Source organism: Crinia signifera, chromosome 5, assembly GCF_055691185.1.
Source record: "Crinia signifera chromosome 5, ASM5569118v1, whole genome shotgun sequence".
Classification (NCBI taxonomy): Eukaryota; Metazoa; Chordata; class Amphibia; order Anura; family Myobatrachidae; genus Crinia; species Crinia signifera.
The window spans coordinates 208,310,591-208,335,291 of record NC_139221.1 but is presented as its reverse complement, the minus strand read 5'-3'; the positions used below and the strand labels follow the sequence as shown (position 1 = coordinate 208,335,291).

The following is a 24,701-nucleotide window of genomic DNA, read 5'->3' as shown; positions in this document are numbered from 1 at the left end:
GGTTGGCTTCCAACTGTGTCCATGTCGACTGTGTCAACATTCGGGTCAAAAAACAGTAAAAAAAACATGTTGACCTTCCGACCTGTCGACCTAACCCATATCCACCTAAATCCATGTTGACCTTGTCCCTTGTCGACCTTGCCACCTGTCGACCTTCACCTATGTCGACCCAGACACCTGTCGACCTTCCCACCTGTCGATCCAATGGTGTCGACCTAATGATTGTCGACCTTAATGTGGTCGACAATACGATCCACACCCAGCAGGATAGCTGTTGGAACCAGATGGTGCTATTCATGGAGATAGCACAGGAGTCTTTGTTTTTAGCCGCACCCGGGTCTTCTGGAGGGAGACGCTCCCCCTTTGCAGGGAGCCGGACAGTAGAGACAGAGAGGACAAGCTGCAGCCACAGTACAGCCTCTCTCCCAAGCTCAGCACACGCTGCTCAGTGCCATGTGCTGAGCTGGGGAGAGAGACAACTGCAGCAGCAGCTTATCATCTCTCTCCCTCTTGTTTAATTTGTTTTCACTGGTATGTGGCCAGAGCCGGCCCTAGGCATAGGCAAACTAGGAAAATGCCTAGGGCAGTGGTTCCCAAACTGTGTGCTGTGGCAACCTGGGGTGCCTTGGGGGACTTGCAGTGGTGTCCTGGGTTGGTGGTCCAGGACCAATTCAAGTTTTTTATGTCCATTGTAATAGTCAAATTGTGGACAAACAGAAATGAATCCTGTCCATTACCACATAACTGATCCTAAGGATGAGATAAACATAATTTATTTAACTTAATATTTGTTTCTGACTTTCTCAATAAGAAACCTTTAGCCTAGGGGTGCCACAAAAACATTTCTGATGCTTCAGGGTGCCGTGATTAAAAACTTTGGGAACCCCTGGCCTAGGGCATTTGGAATGCCTAGGGGCACCAGCAGCTTTTGCTGATTAAAATGATATGCAGCATGCCTATATTCTGTGTGTGCGTGAGGCTGTATCTGCATATGAAATAGTGTATTCATGGAAATCACTGTAACATAGCATTCTGTATTCAGGTACAGCCAGGGTCGCACACAGAATATAGGCATGCTGCATATCATTTTAATCATCGGAAGCTCCTTGTGTGTCCTTGTCACATAACAATGCAAATAAGATGAATTTTCAGCAAAAAAGGCACTCAAAAATAATAGAACTGGCCAGGAGCTACATGACCTATTGAGGCAAGATGTATGAGGATACATCTGTATCCAAGCAGAGGCAGAGGTCACAGTGTTAGCGGCTGTGCGAGTACTGTCTGCGTATAATGTTCGGCATATGTGTAAGGGGCATTATGTGTGTCATATATAAATGCATTAATAATGTGGGACATATGTGTAACAGGCATTATGTGTGGCATGTGTATAAGGGCATTAATAATGGGTACTGCTTTCCTAGCACGGCGCCCACGATCTAGATTGTATGTGTTGGGCTGATATCTCAAGCATCTCATGCATCTTATGTGTTTGTGCGGCATAAGATGCATGAGATAATGCGATCGATGAGATTTTTACATTGGAATCAATGTAAAAAGCCCCCAAAACCCCAATTTTAATTGCTAACCCCCCCTCATGGGTGAAATGCCCCCCCCATTGTTAACGCCACCCCACTATTGACGCAAACCCGAAGCGTGGCGAGCGCAGCGAGCCCGCAAGGGGCGGCGGTACGCGTCCTCCAACTTTTTCATACCCCCACTATCCACGTCGGCGTGGAGTTGATTTTATATAGTGTGGCGAGCGCAGCGAGCCACCGAGCCCGAAGTGTGGCAAGCGGACGCGGAATACATGTAAAGTAGTCCGCGTCCCCTCGCGGGGCTCGCTGCGCTCGCCACACTATATAAAATCAACTCCACACCAACGTGGATAGTGGGGGTATAAAAAGGTCGTAGGGCATGTACCGCTGCCGCTCGCCATGCTTCGGGTTGGCGTTGATAGTGCTGGTGGCGTTAACAATGGTTATTGGGGGCTCACGATTTTTTATCTCATGGATCTCATGCATCTTATGAATGCATAAGATCCATGAGATTAAAAGTCGCGTTGATTGTATGCCTTAAGTGCCTTAAACTTAAGGCATACAATCAATGAGACGGGCGCCGTGCTAGGAAAGCAGTACCTAATAATGTGTAACATACTGTATGTGTAAGGGGCGTTATATCTGTCATTATGTGTATGAAGGGCATTAATAAAGGTTGGCATAATGTGTAATGGGCATTATGTTTATAAGGACATTAATAATGTGTGTCATGTGTAAGAGGCATTACTGTGTGGTATTATCAGGGGTGCCAAGAGAAAGGGGTAGGGTGGTACAAATTACCCAGGCCAAAGTCTGATGGAAGGGCCCAGTGGGGGCCCCCTCCCCTGAAGTGACAGCAGCAGCTGCAGCTCTTCTCCTCTTCCCAGCACACACTGCTTTGTGCTGGGTTGCAGTGTGGACAGGGAGGTGCTTAAAATACAATATTTTCTCAGGATTTTTTTTCTAAGGGTATAATTTGAATAATGTGAGGAGTAATGTATATAAGGTAAAGTGGTACTACTGTGTGATGTAACGTGAATAAGGGACACCATCGCATGATATAATGTGAATAAAGTTGCACTACTGTGTGGCATAATTTGAATCGGGGGTACTATTATGTGGCCATGCCCCTTCCCAGCAAGAACACAACCCTGTTTGGTTCGTGCACTGTTTCTATTTAAAATATTGCGAGTAGGAGCACCAAAATGATGACTGCTATGATGAGGGTTGATGGTGCTGGGAAAAGGGAGCAGGGTCAGAGGCGGAACTAGTGGCGGTGCTAGGGGGCACCAGACAAAATCTTCCCTAGGGCGTCATTTAGGCTAGGGCCGACTCTGGATGTGGCAACACGCCATCTGGAGGCCATGTCCTCTCTTTAATTAACCGGGGCCTGGCCTAGCTGTTGACACCCCTGATAATCAGAAATGGTCACAGGCAGGGCCGGTGCAAGGATTCTAGGCACCCTAGGCAAAACTTCTGCCAACTCCTATGATTATAAATAATATGCACTTTTAATGCCAATGTTATCCAATTTGAAATAGAATAGACATATGTTGAACTGAGATTTAAATAAGAAAGTGATTAAGATTTGTGGAGCTATACAGCACCTTCTTACAGTGTGGCACAGCAGCACTAAGTGGAACTAGATTTAAATGTAGACCTACAGATTGCTTTCCCTCTCTTATTTTTACTGGCTTTGAAGCTATTGCCTGATAGATTTGCACCTTATAAAAAATTACGACATTATTACCTACACTGGGTTGGGTATATTAGATAATTAATTCCTTCTTGACAATCTGTTCCTAAATCATATATTAATATTTGTTCAATTACAGAATTATTTCATACAAGTATAACTAACTTCAGTTTGCACTATAATATGCATATCTTAAATAGGCAGATGAGGCCTAAATTATGAATTATAATACAAACATAAAATCAGGATTTGCATTTTGTTAAAAACTTGAATCTTGAAAGTTGACCAGGCTAGGAAACCTATGCACCACTCATCTGAATATATTCCACCAACTGTGTATGGAAGCTTCATTTGCCTTACAGAAATCCAGCAGATGTGCATGTAATGGGACCTACACACGTAAAAATTTTGCTGACTCAAATTAAGTCAGATCGCTAATGCTGTGTACACACGGGGGAGATAGGGGCTATAATCGCTGGGAATATGGTCGCAGGCGACCATATTGCCAGTGATTGGGAGTGTGCCCCGGCGATAAATCGCCGGGTGCGCGCTCTCGTTTTCTGCCCCATTGTAATCGCTGGTCGCAGGAGCTTGCTTCATTTTATTCAAGAAGGAAAACTTAACAAGCAACCGTGGCATATTTTTATTAAGTCATTTATTTTTATAAACTTATAGTACATAATGCTGAGCAGATGCTTGCAGCAGAAACACTATGGAATTTAACCTTAAACTACTGCTGTCAAGCAAAAATAAAAAACACTTGGTTTTACAAGGTGCAAGGATCAGACTCAAAGAATATGAGGCGAAAGGTTCTTATTTTATCTATAGATATTGCCATGTTTAAGCACACATATAAAGTTGGGTTGTTTCAGCAGATATATTATTTACAAGACAAGAATGATTAGTGTGTTTACTGTGTTATTCTGTGAGGTTTATTACACTGCATCTGTCTTCTATTTACTTAACGATGAACCAGAATTGTGGATTAGGTGCAGAATCCAGACTATCTTTATCTAGCTGAGGTACCTGACATTGCCTGGGTTTGGTTGTGCAATAAGCATTACTTGAAGTTTATACTTCTCTTATTTTAAGCTTAACCGCTTAATGTGATCGGCATACACCTGGTGGGCTCCCAGATGAGAATAGTCTTTTTTTCTTAAACCCCATGGGCCAGTTGTATCAAACGTTAAAAAGTGATAAAATGGAGAGTGATAAACAACCAGCCAATCAGCTCCTACCTGTCATTTTACAAACCCAGCCTGTAACATGACAGGTAGGAGCTGATTGGCTAGCTGTTTATCACTCTCCATTTTATCACTTTTTGAAGCTTGATACATCTGGCCCTATGTCCTCTACCCCCTTTATGATATGCAACTCTGCCATATCTTGCATTCGTGACCCACTTTGTAGTGGCAGGACCCCTTTTTGGTCCCCCGGCAATGTTGAGATTGGGGGTCTAAGTGGCCGTGAACCTAATCTGAACTCAATCAAAGTCCTGTACCCAATCTATGTTATGCAACTTTGCCATATCTTGCTTCCCTGACCCACTTTGTGTAGTGGGCAGACCCCTTTTTGGGCCCCTTGTGGGTTCTAGGGGTGTCTTACCCCCACAGTATTTTTTTTCCAGATTGTAAGTTATATATGTACCAAGTTTGGTGTAAATTGGCATTCCAGAGTTAAGCTGGCCATACATCTACAGATTGATTGTCAGATCTGGCTGGTTGGAACAAAAACCCAGTATTATCTCAATGACAGTTTTTGGCAGTTTTCCAGCATATCAAAACAAATGGTCAACTGTCATTTGCTCTCATCCGTTACCAGGATTTTGTTCCAATCAGCCCAATCTGACAATCGATCTGTAGATGTATGGTCAACTTTATGCTGGATATCTTGCTTCCCTGACCCACTTTGTGTAGTGGCCAGACCCCTAATTTTTTTCAGATTGTAATGCTGGCCACACATCAGACCAACTTTTCTCCAACCAACCAACTAGTTGGTTGGATGGAATAAAAACCTGGTACTGGATAGGAGCAAATGTAATTTGTAATGAAGTCATTTGTTTCCCAAATCTGAAAATGGAAAACAACTGTCAGACAAAGTACTGTAATTAGACATAATTGATTTAAACAATTTCACTGAATGTTTTTGTCCATTCTCCTGAGTTTGTAGAATAATTGCTCATTGACATTTGCCCCCATACAGTACTGGATTTTCAGTCCAACCAACCAACTAGTTGGATGGTTGGAGAAAAGTTGGTCTGATGTGTGGCCAGCATAAGTCTTATGTGTACTAAGTTTGGTGTAAATTGCTCCAGGTTAATTAAAAAAAATAAAAAAATTAAAATTATGGAATGGTGTGATGGTCAAATTATCAAACTCTTTCCCTGTCTATATGTATATCATGAATTGAAAAGGCCTTAACTTTTTATCTCTGTTTAGTCTTCATCACATGCTTATTAAATTATTTAATCATCACAAATTCAAGTTTACAATTGCAATGTACTGTATATGCTTGTATACCTGGTATACTGTATGGTTGTAATCTGTGTAAATAGATGCGTGGTGGAGCCATCTACCTTTTAGTTCTCCACACAAAAAACATAAGTAAATCTAAGTAAATGACACCATGCACTCGGTATCCATTGTAGACACACAACTCTGCTATCCTGAATACATTAAACCTTTAAATATGGGTTGGGATCATTTGGTCTACAGCATGATGGTCGACAGTCATTAGGTCGACATGGGAAAAGGTCGACATGGTTCTAGTTGGAAAGGTCATTAGTTCGACAGGTCGTTAGTTCGACAGGTCATTAGTTCGACAATGTCTAGGTCGACAGTCAAAAGTTCGACATGGGGTTTTTCACTGTTTTTTTACCTGAATGTCAACACAGTCAACATGGACATAGTTTAAAGTGCACCGCATACCATCGCATCGCTTGCTGCGCTCACGATGCGTCGAGCACACTATTTTATTCTCCCACCACGCCCTAGTGGATGGTAGGGCATGAAATACCGCCTGTCGGCACATGTTGGCTCAAAAAACATTGAAAAACCCCATGTCGACCTTTTCACTGACGACCTAGACACTGTCGAACTAATGACCTGTCGAACTAGAACCATGTCGACCCTTTACCATGTCAACCTAATGACTGTCGACCATCATGATGTAGACCAAATGACCGCATCCCTTAAATATACACTAATCAACCACGTTGTTCCACAACGATCAAAATAATTCGTTGGGACAGAGCAAACATCTAATGTTTGGTGTGTCCCAACGAATTACTGCATCCCAAAGTTTAAATGTAAACTGAAAGTATGAGAATTTTTTAATTGTAGCAAATTAATTTGGGTCTGAAAAAAATGGCAAGGGCTTTGTTGCAATTTACAACCCACACACTAAATGCTTTTTCTATGTGTCAAAATAATGACCATTTACAAAAATTCTGCAGCATTATAGTATATGTACATTATATTTATTTATTAACAGTTTCTTATATAGCGCTTTGCAGAGAGTATTTGAACATTCACATCAGTCCCTGCCCCAGTGGAGCTTACAATCTATATTCCTCCTTACCACATGTACACGCACACAGACATTCTAGGGTTTATTTTGTTGGAAGCCAATTAACCTATCTGTATATTTTTGGATTGTGGGAGGAAAACGGAGTACCCAGAGAGTAAACCCACGCAACCACGGGGAGAATATACAAACTCCGCACAGTTAGAGCCATGGTGGGGATCGAACCCATGACCTCAGCGCTGTGAGGCAGTAATGCTAACCATTACACCATCCATGCTGCCCATAATATTGCAGAGTAGTTGCTGTCACAACCAGATTGCTTAGTCAATTAAATACAGTATATAGGTCTCTGCAACCCTGGACACATCATTAACCTGCAGAATGGCCATTCTGGACATGCATGCAGCTATCCCAGACACCCAGAACATGTGTATGTATAACCTCAATATAACATTTTTACTGTTTTAATAAACCTCATTTTCATGAATGACTTCCAAAGTTTGGAGTTGGGTGACAAAGGCATCAAACCTTTTAAAGAGTGGAGAAGTTTCCCATAGCAGCCAATCAGTTTATAATTATTATGTTTATAGAATGTACATGCTAGATATAACCTGATTGGTTGCTATGAACAAGTTCTCCACGTGTCTACTTATCCTTTCTTTGGAAGTCTTGGGTGAAATTTATAGGATTAGAGATTCAGAAAGTGAGAGATTTGGTAAGAAATCTCCAGTTTTTTTTAAAGCGGCAATCATTTCCACGGCAAAATCAAACTGGTTTTGCCGTGTAAATGATTGCCGCTTTAAAAAAACTGGAGATTTCTTACCAAATCTCTCACTTTCTGATTCTGTCATCCGATTTAATTTCACCCCTTATCTCTTTTCCTACTCTCAGGGGTATTCAATGCCTATGATGGTGAGCAGTGCTGATAGCTTGCCGTCAGAGTATTCAACTCCCTCCCCTTCACTCGCTATTTCCACCTTGCTGGTTCCTTTCGGCTGAGTGGAAACGGCGAGTGTGGTCAATAAAACAGCAGGGCTTGCCACAAAATGCAGTGATCAGGTTCTGGCCAAACATTGAACATGGCGAGGGGGTTTGACGGCAAGGATGGATGTTACTCGACGAAAATAAGCCATTCTTGCCGGAGAAAACCCCCTCACTGTGGCGCGTTTTAGCATGAGAGTTTTACCTGCTTTTTCCACTGTATGTGGCCATGTTAGAAAAAGCCTCCTGTTCCTGAATAACAAATTTTACTTGTATATTTTGTGTAGTGTGTGCTAGTACTGTATGTGGGTGTGTTTCTTAATTACACAGCATTAGAGTTTTGGTATTGGCTGGCAACATTAAATTGCAGAGAATTCTAGACTGAGAACAACAATTGTATTTATGTGGCAGCCAGCCCACATTCTATTGCAGTAAAAGGTTATTTTGATAAATGTGCTTGTTAAAAGGAGACAGCTATTTGACAAGAATAACTTTCTACTTAACCCCTTCCCGACATTTGACGTATATATACGTCATGGCCGGGATGTACTTCCCGACACATGACGTATATATACGTCATGACTTTAAACTGTCGCCGCGTCTATAGACGCGGTGACAGTTTAAACATGTCTGCTGTCCCTGACAACAGACATGTCCCTGCATGCCCAGGGGGGGCGGCGATGCCTCCCCCCGTCGGCGATCGCTGTGATTGGCTGTTCAATGTGAACAGCCAATCGCAGCGTTTTCCTGTGTTACCGGCGAATCAGACGCTCGGTAACACAGGGATCAATCACCGCCGGGTGGGAGGGGGCGTGAGGGGGTCACCGGTGATGACCACACCTCACCCCACCTGCCCCCAAGGCTGTGATTGGTCCGTCGGACCGACGGACCAATCACAGCCATGGCGCGTGATTTAAACTAACGGTGACTGCGCTGCAGACGCCATTCCGGTCTGGAATTGCGTGCAGAGCGGTCACCGTGCCAATTTGTCGTGATATACTGACCTGATCCTTGCCTGATACTTACCTGATCACCGCTGGTAGCGTGCTGCCAGCAGCTGGATGCTTCCTGGATCTTGTGACTTCCTGTGTGCTGCTGCTGCAGTGTCATAGAGTGACAGATAGTGACAGATAGTGACAGATAGTGAGAGATAGTGCTATATTTTGTGTCTGCTGCCCCCCCTTTTGTGCTGATCAGTATATCTGTGCTGATCAGCAACTTTTTGGGGGTGCAGGGCACCAAAGGTTGTGCTGCCTGTGCAACTGACTGCTGCCCCCCCTGCTGCCCCCCCTTTTGTGCTGATCAGTATAAACTAAGTGATCAGCACCTTTTTTGGGGTCCAGGTTTTTTTTTTTATATATACCCTGTCAGGTTGCACCCACAGTTGTGTGCCTGCTGCCCCTCACTGCTAATCAGTGTTGCATCACTGCATCACTGATCTGCAGGTTTTTTTTTTTGGAGAGTGCAGTGGGGTTTTGTTTTTACACCCACGTTGCTTTTGTGGGTGTCCTGTGGCCGCTGAGCGCTGATCAGTGACGTACATCACTGAACAGCATTTTTGGCACAGGGTTGATATAATTTTTTTTCTGCAGTTTTTTTAAATTGTTTTTTTTTTTGGAGAGTGCTGTGGTTTATTTTTTTTAAATTGTTTTTACACCCACGTTGCTTTTGTGGGTGTCCTGTGGCCGCTGAGCGCTGATCAGTGACGTACATCACTGATCAGCATTTTCGGCACAGGGTTGATCTATTTTTTTTTTTTTTTTTTGGATCAAATTCCTGTTGCCTTTGAGCGCTGTTCAGTGACGGACGTTACTGACCAACATCTGTGCTAAATTTTTGGCGCATGACCTTTTTTTTTTTAACCCCTTCAAGGTTGTACCAAAAGCTGCCTTGAAGTTGCTGAGTGACGTACATCACAGATCAGCATTTTTGCCACAGGGTTGATCTAATTATTTTTTTTTTTATTGGGATCAAATTCCTGTATAAAGTATTTTTTTTCTACACTACATACACACTACACACTAAATACCCCCGTGTTGAAATAAAGTTTGTACCCCCCCTACACTATACACGTGTTGAAACATTACACTTACAGAAACACAAAAATAAAAATGGCATCCCAAATGTCATCCCAAATGTCATCCCAGTCATCCAGAAGAATGTATTCAGCGGAGGAGGCATATGCCATGCTTGCCTCTGACTCTGACACAGCCAGTGATGCAAGCGGGGAATTTGAAGGATTCGTCTTAACCTCATCTTCCTACTCTAGTGATGAGGGACCCCCTCAAAGACGCCCCCGTAGAGCAGCTGAGACCCCCCCCCCCCAAATGATTGATCCCGTATGGACCCCACCACCAGACAATTTTGAGCCCCAGGTTCCTGAGTTTTTGGCCATCCCAGGAATCCAATTTGATTCCACAGGTCTCAGAGAAATTGACTTTTTCAAATTATTTTTCTCTGATGATTTTATAAATTTAATGGTGGACCAAAGTAATTTATATGCCCAGCAGTTTATTGCTCAAAACCCCACGTCATCATTTGCTAGGTGGACCCCTGTAGATGCAGTAGAGATGATGACGTTTTGGGGTCTGGTGTTACATATGGGCATAGTAAAAAAGCCAGAAATTAGGCAATATTGGAGTACAGATGTTCTGTACAGCACCCCACTTTACCGTATGGCCATGACTCGGACTCGTTTTGAGACAATCCTTAAATTTTTACATTACACCGATAATGCACAGTGCCCACCCAGAGATGATCCCACCTTTGACCGGCTATTCAAAGTCAGGCCGGTCATTGATCATTTCAGTGCCAAATTTGCAGAGTTGTACATCCCTGAAAAATTTATTTGTATCGACGAGTCCCTTATACATTTTAAAGGAAGAGTTAAATTCCGCCAGTACCTTCCCAGTAAGAGGGCAAGGTATGGCATAAAAATGTATAAACTGTGTGAAAGCACCTCAGGGTACACCCACAGGTTTAGGGTATATGAAGGGAAGGATTCAAGAATTGAACCGCCAGAATGCCCCCCCTCCCTCGTAGGTGTTAGTGAAAAAATTGTCTGGGATTTAGTGCACCCCTTCCTGGATAAAGGTTATCACCTCTATGTGGATAACTTTTACACTAGCATCCCCCTGTTTAAGGCCCTTGGTTCAAGAGGTACAGCAGCTTGCGGTACTGTGCGCAAGAACCAAAGAGGCCTCCCAAAAACGCACATTGCCCAAGTACTGAGAAGGGGTGAAAGCAGGGCACAATCCACCGAAAATATGTTGTTGGTCAAATATAAGGACAAGAGGGATGTCCTTATACTGACAACAATTCATGGAGACAGTACCACCTCTGTCCCTGTACGAGGTACCAGTACCCACACCTCAAAACCTAATTGTATCCTAGATTACAATAAGTACATGGGCGGAGTGGATCTTTCAGATTAGGTACTGAAGCCGTACAGTCCCCTGCGGAAAACAAAAATCTGGTACAAGAAGCTGGCCGTGTATATCATCCAGATGGCACTGTATAACGCTTACGTGCTATTCCGTTCTACCAGCCAGAGGGGGACATTTATGCACTTTCAAGAGGAAGTCATAAAGGGCCTAATATTTGGGAACCAGCAGGCAGAGGGCCCCAGTACTTCTAGTACTGGCCCCCGTATTGTACCAGGGCAGCATTTTCCTAACGAAATCCCCTCCACTGCAAAAAAGGGCAGGACACAAAAAAGGTGCAAAGTTTGCTATAAAAAGGGAATAAGAAAGGATATTATTTTCCACTGTGAAACTTGCCCCGACAAACCCGGCCTATGTATAAAGGAGTGTTTTAAAATATACCACACATCTATGGATTATTAGGTTCATCATTTCACCGTGCTTCGGGGGTCTTGCTAATGCCACATAGCACCCACCATTCATTCGACCAGAATCTGAGCTGCAAAATCCAAAAATCACTCCTTCCCTTCTGAGTCCTGCCATGCACCCAACTGGTATTTTTTGGTCACATATGAGGCATTGCCATACTCGGGAGAAATTGGGGCACAGATTTTGGGGTGCTTTTTCTCCTTCATACCTTATGAAAATGAAAAAATTTGAGCCAGAACTGCATTTTTGTGTAAAAAAATGTAATTTTTCATTTGCACAGCCCAGTTGTATCAAAATTGGTGAAACCCCTGGGGGTTTGAAATGTACACTATACCCCTAGATGAATTCCCTGAGGGGTGTAGTTTGCAAAATGGGGTCACTTGTGGGGGGGTTCCACTGTATTGGTGCTTTGGGGGTCTTGCTAATGCGACATAGCACCCACCAACATTCCACCAGAATCTGTGCTGCAAAATCCAAATATCACTCCTTCCCTTCTGAGTCCTGCCATTTTTTGGTCACACATGAGGCATTGCCGTACTCGGGAGAAATTGGGGCACAGATTTTGGGGTGCTTTGTCTCCTTCATTCCTTGTGAAAATGAAAAATTTTGAGCCAGAACTGCATTTTTGTGTAAAAACTTTAATTTTTCATTTTCACTGCCCAGTTGTACCACAATTGGTGAAACCCCTGGGGGTTTGAAATGTACACTATAGCCCTAGATGAATTTCCTGAGGGGTGTAGTTTGCAAAATGGGGTCACTTGTGGGGGGGTTCCACTGTATTGGTGCTTCGGGGGTCTTGCTAATGCGACATAGCACCCACCAACATTCCACCAGAATCTGTGCTGCAAAATCCAAATATCACTCCTTCCCTTCTGAGTCCTGCCATGCACCCAAATGGTATTTTTTGGTCACATGTGAGGCATTGACGTACTCGGGAGAAATTGGGGCACAGATTTTGGGGTGCTTTGTCTCCTTCATTCCTTGTGAAAATGAAAAATTTTGAGCCAGAACTGCATTTTTGTGTAAAAAATTTTATTTTTCATTTTCACTGCCCAGTTGTACCACAATTGGTGAAACCCCTGGGGGTTTGAAATGTACACTATAGCCCTAGATGAATTCCCTGAGGGGTGTAATTTACAAAATGGGGTCACTTGTGGGGGGGTTCCACTGTATTGGTGCTTCGGGGGTCTTGCTAATGCGACATAGCACCCACCAACATTCCACCAGAATCTGTGCTGCAAAATCCAAATATCACTCCTTCCCTTCTGAGTCCTGCCATGCACCCAAATGGTATTTTTTGGTCACATGTGAGGCATTGCCGTACTCGGGAGAAATTGGGGCACAGATTTTGGGGTGCTTTGTCTCCTTCATTCCTTGTGAAAATGAAAAATTTTGAGCTAGAACTGCATTTTTGTGTAAAAAATTTAATTTTTCATTTTCACTGCCCAGTTGTACCACAATTGGTGAAACCCCTAGGGGTTTGAAATATACACTATAGCCCTAGATGAATTCCCTGAGGGGTGTAGTTTGCAAAATGGGGTCACTTGTGGGGGGGTTCCACTGTATTGGTGCTTCGGGGGTCTTGCTAATGCGACATAGCACCCACCAACATTCTACCAGAATCTGTGCTGCAAAATCCAAATATCACTCCTTCCCTTCTGAGTCCTGCCATGCACCCAAATGGTATTTTTTGGTCACATGTGAGGCATTGTCATACTCGGGAGAAATTGGGGCACAGATTTTGGGGTGCTTTGTCTCCTTCATTCCTTGTGAAAATGAAACATTTTGAGCCAGAACTGCATTTTTGTGTAAAAAATTTAATTTTTCATTTTCACTGCCCAGTTGTACCACAATTGGTGAAACCCCTGGGGGTTTGAAATGTACACTATAGCCCTAGATGAATTCCCTGAGGGGTGTAGTTTGCAAAATGGGGTCACTTGTGGGGGGGGTTCCACTGTATTGGTGCTTCGGGGGTCTTGCTAATGCGACATAGCACCCACCAACATTCCACCAGAATCTGTGCTGCAAAATCCAAATATCACTCCTTCCAAAATGCAAAATGGGGTCACTTGTGGGGGGTTCCTAACTTTTAGCATCTTATGGTGCCTAGAAACCTACATGGTGCCTAAAAAATAATCTCATAAAAAGGAGGCTCCAAAATCAAGTAGGTGCTCCTTCTATTATGAAGCCTGTGGTTTGGTCAACGTGCACACTAGGGCCACATATAGGATATTTATGAAAACAAAAGAATTGGGGGAATCAATTTTTAGTCACATTTCTCTAGTAAAATCTACTGTGTTCCGTAGAAAAATGTATTAAAATTGAAAATCTGCAAAAAAAATGAAATTTTGAAATTTCACCTACACTTTGTTTTAATTCCTGTGAAACACCTAAAGGGTTAACAAACTTCCAAAATGCTGTTTTGAATACTGTGAGGGGTGCAGTTTTTGAAATGGCATCATTTATGGGGGTGTCTCACATATAAGTCCCTCAAAGTCACATCAGAACTGAACTGGTCCCTAAAAAAATCAGTGTTTGAAATTTTCTTGAAAATTTGAGAATTTGCTATTCATATTTTAAGCCTCCTAGTGTCCAAAAAAATTAAAAGGAGGTTGAAATAATGATGGAAACATAAAGTAGACATATGGTCTATGTTAGTTATTAACTATTTTGAGTGGTATGATTATTTGTCTCACAAGCAGAAAATTTAACATTTTGAAAATTGCTAAATTTTCCATTTTTTTACGACATTTTGGTATTTTTCACAAAAAAACACAGACTGTATCGACCTAAATTTACCACTAACTTGAAGTACAATGTGTCACGAGAAAACAATCTCAAAATCACGGGGATAAGTAAAAGCAAAAAAAAGTTATCCCCACTTAAGTGATACATGTCAGATTTGAAAAAAAGGGCTCTGTCAGGAAGGCAAAAACAGGCTGCGGCGGGAAGGGGTTAAAGATGCAGAGAAAAAATCTAAATAATAACTGACTGATACCATGTGCACTGCAGGTGGGGCAGATGTAACCTGTGCAGAGAGTTAGATTTGGGTGAGTTATTTTGTTTCTGTGCACGGTAAATACTGGCTGCTTTAGTTTTACTCTGCAATTTAAGGCCCATACACACTAAAAGATTATCTTTCCAATCTGGGATATAAATCTGGAAATTTCTGGGAACAAAATACAATCGACCGTTTGCTCCCAAACGCTGGAAAATGGACAAAGCAGTCATCTGCATAAATTTATTTAACCAATTTGTCTGTAACACCACTGTTTGGGAAGGAATATCCTATATCCAGTAACCATACCATATAAAGCACCAGCTCCATTTCCACATTGGAATAATCCACACCAGACCTAATAGGAAGGGACACTAGAAGATCCGTCAGGCTCAGGCACTAAGGGTGACTATTACAGTAACCTCGGGAATACACAGCAACAGAGTTATGCATGTTTATTTTAATATTATTATTATTGAAATAAATGTGTTAATTTGTTTATTACATGCACACCTGGAATGTATTTAGCGCACCCTACTTGTGTTCTTTTTTATCTACTATTATAGTGGTGTAACATGCATGCAGGGAGGGGAGGGGGGGGGGGGAGTACAGTCAGAGAGAGTCAGTCAGTGAGCCCAGGGACAAGGAGTTGGAGTTGTTTGAGCCTGGACCCTCACTGTGCTGAGGACCACCGTAGCCGCACTCGATGCAGGAGCTCCCTCGGATTTTGGCCTGGGGCTTCCTCCGCTGCAACAACAGGGCATGCCGGGTGCTTGTGTGGAATGGGGATTATGCTGTCCCCCCGCCGCTGCATCGGGGAGTGCTCCGCATCCTTCCGCTGGGGGCCTCAGCTGGGGGGGACATGGATGCCCATTGTGCCGCTTGTCCCAGGCCAGGGGGCTGCTGTGCCTGGGGCCATCCACTTCCCTCCGTCCTCACCTGGGTTCTGTGGTGGTGTGGCAGAAGGCTTGTGCAAACCAGCATGATGTGGTGACACTGCGAGTTTGTCCTCTGGCAACGCAACGATGGAGTGCCCCGTCTCCAGGCTGGGGGGCTGCAGCATCGGGGGGTTGTGTCACCACGCTGGCTGTCCTCCATCTCCTCTCCTCCGTGCGATGGTGGAGCGCCTCTTCTCCAGGGAGCCGGGGGTGGGAGCTCCGGGGATGGGAGCCGGGAGCTCCACGTGCCCCACCCCACCAGAAGTTGAACGCCAACAGACAAGATTCACAGGCAGAGGATCCTGACCATAGAGTGATAGATCTTTGGAGCTCCCAGAAACCACTTAGCTGGCTGTGCATTTGTCACATAAGGGGAAGGGGGACCTGGCATCCAAACAGGGGACCGGTCACAAGGCATTATTAAAATCACAATGCTGTATGATTAAAATGCTTTAAGCAGCATTTTCACCTTGTTGCTATCCTAGTGCTGGCTTTCTATTCTGACCTGTCTTCAAATTCACTGTCAACAAAGGAATCTAGCCATTCTATTTACTCCAGTGTAAATAAACTAAACAAAAAAAATCAGAGATCCTTCCAAATATATTGGTATTGTAAAAAGGGGCATATACACAGGGCAATTTCAGCCCAGTTTGTAAGCGATCTGGTTAGATCCTTTAGAAAAGGAGAACAGAACGGTCCATGTGTAATCCCCGCAGCGATGCCGATGCGCAGTCCCACGCGTCAGTATAGCCCCCAGGGAAAGCCGTTGCTTGCACTTGCTTTCACCGAATCGCAGGGCTTTGCCTATTATAAAAATAAGGAAAGGCCCCACTCAGCACGAATGCTCAGTACACAGCATTGCAGTGTGCTGAGTGGGTGTCCCACAATGTTCTGAGCGTTCGTGTTGCAGCACATCGCTCAGCAGAAAAAGCCAGGTCGCCCTGTGTGTATGGGGCTTAAGTCAAGATTTTCTATTAAAATACAAAATATCAAACTGCTTTATTGGGGCCTACACACGGGGCGATTTCAGACCATTTTATAAGCTATCTGACTTAATTTGAGTAGATCGCTTAGAAAATGACCGTACATAGCTATGTGTGTTTGGGTGTCATGGCCATAGCGATGCGCGGGCCTGCACACTGCTATAGCCGGGCGATTAAGATCGTGCATGCAGGATAACGCTAGTCAGATCGCTAGTCAGGGCCAGTGTTCTCACTGGAGAACACTGGCCCTGAAAGATTACGCTGTGTGCTGAGCAATCTAGCATCGCTCAGCAAAGTAGCCCCATGTGTAGGCCCCATAAATCCTATGTATTTTTCTATAAAAAGTGATTCACTGTGATAGTTGTACATGTACTGTAGCAAAGAATTAATTGTATTTATTAGGAAAACTGATGTCTTCTATTATAAGGAGCTAAGAATATGTTGTTATACAGGTCGAGTATCCCGTATCCGTTATCCGAATTATTCCGAAAACCAGACATTTCAGAAAGTGAAAAAAAAATATGTTTTTTGCTAAAAACTCACTGTCCCATTTTTAACAGCATCACTGGGGACATGATATGTAACTGGCACTATATATGTGCAAGACAATGATTGCTTGGCATTCAAATTCAGTGCTGAGATAGTACACACATTTTGTTTCACGTTTTGAAACCTTGTTTTTTTTAACAAATAAAATATATTTGTGTGTGGGGGGCGTGGCCTGACGGGACAAGAGAGAAGACGCAACCCAGGGGAGCTCCCAAACTAAACCTTATAATCTACCACATCCCCCTACCTATACCCCATCCCTGTTGCCCACACCTGCTCATTACCTCCCCTCCTGCACCCCGATATCAGTGGGTCTGCGCTGCGGAGCCGGGGAGCACTTATCAGTGCTCCTGCAGGTTGCGGCCTTCCCACTGTGCTGAAGCCGGGGCCTTGATTTCGGTGCACGCCTGCTGCGACCACCCGGCGGGCCGGAGCTACGCCTGCCGCCGCTGACACCTGACACCTGGCTGACACAGCCAGACGCTAGACGCCCGCTTACACCCCCACCCACGGCGCCAGCAGCGCGGAATAGAGCCCGGAGGAGTGCGGCCTACCTCGCGACTGGAGCCGGGGACTCGACTGAGGACTCTGCCCGGGATTTGAGCTCCGCGGCGGGACTCACGTCCGATCCACACGCGCTGGTGCCCGAACTGGTCCTCAGCCCTCTCATAAGCCGGAGGAGACCTCTTCTAACACGGGCGCCATTCAACCGCCCCCCCTGGATGCAGCACTGATACAGGTGACTGAGACAAAGGGCACACCTGACTTCCAGCAGTGACGGCGGCCATCTTTTTGGTGGTATAAATCCCTTCCTCTCTCCCCTCACAATCCTCTCCTTCCCGCACTGATGCTGCTGCCTGTAAAATAACTGAGCCTCAGCGAGCCCTGGTGCCCCACAGCTAATCAGTCACCTTGACTTCAGCCCAGCAAAATAAATATAAAAATAAAATAAAAATTATAATAAAAAAAGGGAGAAAAGTTAAAAAAAAAAAAAAAAACAGGCTAGCAGGCTTACAGACAGGACGCACTTTTACCAGCTCCAGTGCCCTGCAACCCAATTTGCCTTCTAAATACCCCGGTACCCCCTCCCTCTCTTGCCACCCAGATCATATACCTTCAAGCTTTTGCCCTGGGTCTGGTGTGGGCGCGCCGCGGGGCTGACCCGACCCGGAATATCGCCGAACTGTGCATATCAACCCCCCCGTGCTGGACGCCGGAGTGAGCGCAGAGAAGGGGAATATCACTGAGACGGTGGCCATCTTGGTAAGACAACCACCAGCCTTTATCCTCGCCACCCGACCCCACAGCCCGCACAGACCACTGCTGCACCAACGCTCACCTGCCTAGATTATTACCCCCCACTGTGCAGATTACTCCAACAGCCTCTGCTCTGAATAGGGAACCGCTGCATAAAACTTTTAACCCTCTCAAGCCTCATCACTGAGAGATAGGAGCGAATAGAGACAGAAGGGGGCCCAGGCCCATTTCCCGGAGCTCAAATCCTATCCCCGTACCCTCTGGCATCCCCACCCCCTTTCTTAAAGGGATCCTAGCAGAGCCGCCCCACACAACAAGACACTACGCTGTCACACATTCGGCCACGACCTACTCCGTAATACAGGGTCACCCGAACCCTAGCAGTGTCCCCCTACTGTATCAAACGTCTCACCCTGAGCCCCCCGACCTAGGGGAGCCCGAAGACAGAGAACCAGGGGAAATCCAAATCTGTGACATTCTCCCTATTCCTATCAAAAGCAAACAATACGGAAGCCTCTCCCTGAGGGGGCCCCTGATGCCTACGCCCCTGGCCCATTACTATTTTAGGTCCAGGATCCCTATTCTGATGACCCCCTGAGGAGGCACCCCCACATCCCTCCAGTGGTAACTCACCAGGCCTTATATATAGCTCTATATAGCTCAATTAGGCCCTCCAACAACCCGCTTCGTTATTACACTCCTCTCAAGTTCATCACTCATCATGAACAGAGGAAACACTTCCAGCAGGAAAAGAGGAGGAGTCGACATCTCTCAACATTTTTCTAAAAACGACAAATCCGCATCGAACTCTGGCCTCCCCTCTCCTGGCAGCCCACATACAGATAAAGAAGATTCGCTCTCATCAACCCCCTCAACTAAAGACGATATCTTAGCCCTGCGCTCTCTCATAGAGGACCTGAAGGAGTCACTCGAAACTAAACTAGATAAGGCTATCTCCACCATCAAATCTGATCTATCAACCCTTTCCGCCAGAACAACCAGACTTGAAACCAAGCAGGACTCCCTACAAAAAACCCAAAATGAGACGCTGAGAGACCTCGATCATGTTTTCCAGGATTTGGCAGACCTACGCTCCAAAAATGAAGACCTGGAGAACAGGGAAAGGAGAAATAATCTTAGGGTTCGGAACATCCCTGAAACAATCCCCCCAAAGGAACTGGAACCTTATCTACACAAACTGTTCTCGCACATACTGCCAGACCTTGGGACTCAGCAACTACCACTTGAAAGAGCTCACAGAGCCCTCCGGCCCAAACCACGAGACGGCGATCCCCCCAGAGACGTTATTATGCGCTTTTCCAGCTTCAAAGACAAGGAAAAAGTATTGGCCCCAACGCGGAACAAGCCCCATATCTTGTACGACGGCTCTAAACTAATGTTTTTCCAGGACCTAGCTCCTGTCACCATAATTAAAAGAAGAGAGCTCAAGGACTTAACCAGTGTCCTACGCACAAAAGGAATCCGCTACCGTTGGGGCTTCCCATTCAAGCTTCTGATCGATTTGAACGGAAAGACTATCATCATTCGTGACCCCAAAGAAGGGAAAGACTTTCTCACACACCTAGAAGAATCAAGTCCTTCCGCTGACCCTCCTACAAACGCCTAATCTCGTAACTATATTGATGGTTAATTTAATATACATGTATACCTTTTGAAGTACTTGATTAAGTGCCATACTAACGTTCACTCTGATAAGTAATCTCAAACACCCCCCTCTGAAAGCCTTACTATATTAATGCCCTCTTACATGTTACTATTAAGTCTCCGGAAGATGTTACATCCATGATCATTAGATCAAGACTCTTAATTTCGTGCCCCCCTCCCCCTCCTCACCCCCATCAACACATATATTTGTTTTATTTCTATGTCTTATTTTAAGTGTCCCCTCTCTCTTTCTCCCCTCACCCTCTCCCATCCCCCCCCCCTTTTTTTTTTTTTTTTTTCTATATATTTTATTTTTATTTATTTATTTTTTACCTTCCTCAAGGCACGCCCTTCGTACAGAACTGGTTCAGTTGCTCTTAATAAGATGTTCAAATGATATCTCTATACGTACAAGTTATTTAGTTTAGCCCTCTTAGGGCGATGTACCGGTTGATGACCCTATTTTAGAGGCCAAGTTGCATCTCTATAAGTCCATATCCCACTGGAGGGATGTTACCCTCCATTTCTGTGTTTACTAGTTTTTCAGTTATATCCATTATTCAAACACTGTCTTCATTTCAGCAAAATCACTGTTATTTGTACCACCGAACCCCTCTTTGAGGTAGCTTGGTAATTTCCCCAGGCTGCCTCAATTTGGACCTACAGGTCCCAAACTCTGGGCGTGTTATCCTCCGCTGGTCGTGAGGCCCACTCTCCCAGATCCCCCCTCCCACAAAACCATCGGGAGATTCACTTCTCCATCCCCCCCAACGACGGGTCGAAATCTCTTCTTTCATCTTTCTACATCTATCCTCCCTCTTGCCTAACTAAACATGCCTCTTACAGTGTCCTCCATGAATGTCAAGGGACTAAACACTCCCCAAAAACGCAACACTCTATTTCGCACAGCTCACGATACCAAAGCCGATATTCTACTTATACAAGAGACCCACTTTAAAAATAACTCTCACCCCTCCCTTAGCTCCAAACGCTACCCCATGGTCTTCTACTCATCCAGTCAAACCAAACATAATGGTGTGGCTATTATGATAAACAGTAAAGTCCCCTTCACGCTTCATGCAACCCACACTGACTCAGATGGGCGCTTTATCATCCTTACGGGTATGATAGCCCACCTTGAATGTACGATTGCAAATATATATGCCCCAAACACAGGTCAATCCTCTTTTTTTAAAGCTTTCTTCTCAGAACTAGAGAAGAAACGAAAGGGATGTCTAATTCTAGGTGGGGACTTCAACGCTATTTTAGATATTTCACTAGACAAATCTCGTCCTTCAACTAGCTCACAGACTAACTCTACCTCTCGCTCTCTGAACAAATACATAAAAGAATCAGGATTATTTGACGTCTGGAGAGCACACAACCCCACTTCTAGAGACTATACATTTTTCTCAATACCACATCAGTCCTACTCCCGTATAGACATGTTATTCTGCTGCCCCTCGGTAGCCCCTCATATCCTAAAGTCCTCAATAACCCCCAACTCATGGTCCGATCACTCATTCCTTACCACTTCATTTGATTTTCTAGATACTCCCACCTCCCGCCCATCTTGGCGACTAAACGAGACCCTACTCAAAATCCCTCAATTCCAAGAAAAAATACTCGCAGCCATCAAGGATTACTTCTCCCTTAACACCAATGGCTCCCCCTGTACTCCCTTGGTTTGGGAAGCACACAAAGCCGTTATCAGAGGCCAAATCATAAGCTATGCATCTTTTAGAAATAAGGAACAAAAAGCTAAATTAAACTCTCTTACTGCCGAGGTTAGTAGTCTAGAAGCTCAACACAAAAGACACCCCACAGACACAGTCTATAAACAACTCACTACAGCAAAGGCGTCTCTCAATGCCTTACTAGCCGAGAAGACAGAGAGGGCCCTGCGTAGACTTCAGCAAAAATTTTACGAGAAAAGCAACAAAGCGGACTCTATACTAGCTAATAGACTGAAGGCTCGGAAGGCCCTGACGGCTATACCTGCTATAAAAGACACAACAAACACGCCACAATATAACCCTTCTAGGATCAACTCTCTCTTTAAAACGTACTACGAGCAACTATACAACCTCAAAAACCACTCAGATATGACCCAATTGCACCCTGACTCAGTCCCGGATTACCTTTCCTCGTGTAACCTCCCGAGTATAGATGCAGAAACTTCTGCGAACCTAAGTAGAGCCATCACCGACGAGGAAGTTATATCTGCGCTCAAAACACAAAAACCATCAAAGGCCCCTGGCCCAGACGGCTATCCAATCTCATATTATAAAATATTTCAGCCCCCATTAATTCCTCATTTAACTTCGATGTTTAATCAAATACTGGAAGGAGCCCAGTTTCACCCAGCTACTACAACTGCCACTATCACGGTCATCCCCAAACCTAATAAAGATCCCCAGCTTGTCACTAACTACCGCCCCATCTCATTGCTTAATGCGGACCTAAAGATATTTGCCAAAGTCCTGGCCAACCGTCTAAACCCACTTCTCCCATCATTAGTCCACCCCGACCAAGTAGGCTTTGTTCCATCAAGACAAGCCTTAGACAATACTAGAAGAACCATTGATGTCATCCACTATATTAACACCACCAAGACTCCCTCATTAGTTCTGGCCCTAGATGCCGAAAAGGCCTTTGATAGAATTTCCTGGCCTTTTATGACCCAAACTCTCCAACAATACGGACTCCAAGGCAAATTCCTCACAGCCATACAGGCACTATACCATTGCCCTTCAGCTTCGGTCCTGGCGGGGGGACTACTATCCTCCCCTTTTCAGATTACAAACGGAACTAGGCAGGGATGTCCCCTCTCGCCCCTCATATTTGCGTTAACTATTGAACCTCTAGCTTGCCGCATCAGATCCAACCCAGATATCGCAGGAATCCGCATCAAAGACACTCAATACTCCCTCTCCTTATTTGCGGACGACATTCTCCTCACACTTACCAACCCTCTAATCTCACTCCCGAACCTCTTCCAAGAACTCACAACATTTGGAAACCTCTCAGGGTATAAAATTAATAATTCAAAATCAGAAGCCCTCCCACTACATATCACAGACCAATCTAAAAAACTTCTTCAGACTAACTTTAACTTTAATTGGAGAAAACGCTCCATCAAATACCTAGGGATCCAACTAACTAAATCTTACAGTTCCCTTTATCAAGCCAACTATCCCCCACTTATAAGATCAATCCATAAAGACTTACAAAATTGGCAATCACATTTCCTCTCATGGACTGGCCGCATTGCCGCTGTGAAAATGAATACACTCCCCAAATTACTTTATCTTTTCCAAACTCTTCCAATTCCAATCCCATCGTCCACGATTACGGCCCTACAATCCGCTCTCTGTAAATTTATATGGAACAATAAGAAACCCAGAATTCGCCGAGACATCTTATCTAAACGATCCCTAAATGGCGGCCTTGGCCTCCCCATACTTCAGCGCTATTTAGACGCCACTCGACTAAGCCAGCTCATAGCATGGCACTCCCCCCCTAAGAGTAAAAGGTGGGTGGATCTGGAAAGTGATTTAGTGGGGATCCCTTCCATCTCACATCTCCCCTGGCTGCCGCGTAAGAGCCACCCACAATTCACCTTTGCATCTCCCACAGTAGATTTGACGCTAAAGTCCTGGGAGAAACTCAGTAAAAAATTCAAACTCAAATCATCCCCTTCACCTCTAACCCCTCTGTGGAATAACCCATCGTTCCCTCCGGGACTTAACCCCTCGATGGCCTCTCCCTGGATACGAGCGGGCATCACTAGAATTCACCACATACAGGGGGACTTTGCCCCCAAAACATTTGACGAACTGCAACAAAAATATAATATCTCAAACATCTTAAATTACCAATATTTGCAACTCCGACACTTCACAGCTTCATATCAACCCACACAACCAAGACAGGTTCCCTCCCAACTGGAAAGATTCTGCATGTATAGACCAACTGACAGGGGATCTATCTCACAACTTTATCACTCTATCCTAATAACAGACGCTCCTACTTCAGATAATCATGAATGTGAGTGGGAGAAGGATCTGGGCCGACATCTTGAGGAGGAGGATTGGGAATCAATTCGAAGTGCTATCTCAAAATGCTCAATTAGCGCATCAATAAAAGAAAATTCCTACAAGGTATATTCCAGGTGGTACCTAGTCCCAACTCGCCTTCATCGCATCTATCCCAATTCGTCAGACCAATGCTGGAGAAACTGCGGACAGAGGGGGACATTCTACCACATTTGGTGGTCCTGCCCAATTATAGCACAATTCTGGAAGTTGGTTCTCGCCCTCCTCTCTCAACTGGTGGTCCCCCCCACCCTCATCGAACCCATTAACTTACTTTTATGTGCCCCAATTGACCATCTCCCAAAGGAATCAAATAAGCTGATCCTACACACGGCCTGCGCAGCTAAGCATCAAATAGCCAGCAATTGGAAAAACCCAAATGCCCCTAGTCGACAAGAACTAGTTAATAGAATATGGTTCATAGCTAAAATGGAATATATCACAAGTTTACAAAATAACACTATTCGCAAATTCCACTCTGTCTGGCTCCCATGGTATACATATCACAACACCCCGCTCCCGGGTCAATCGTAACACTCCCCTTCACATGCACAAAACCTATTTCCTTAGATCTAACTTATTTTTTACTATTCTCTCTATAACTTCTTTCTCCCCGTCGTTGGGTC

At 44.6% G+C, this 24,701-nt stretch overlaps 1 protein-coding gene across 1 annotated transcript in view; it reads left to right on the top strand.

The window, feature by feature from the left end:
* STARD3NL (STARD3 N-terminal like) overlaps window positions 1–24,701 on the top strand; it is a 50,214-nt gene that overhangs the window by 4,549 nt on the left and 20,964 nt on the right. The window lies entirely within an intron of this gene.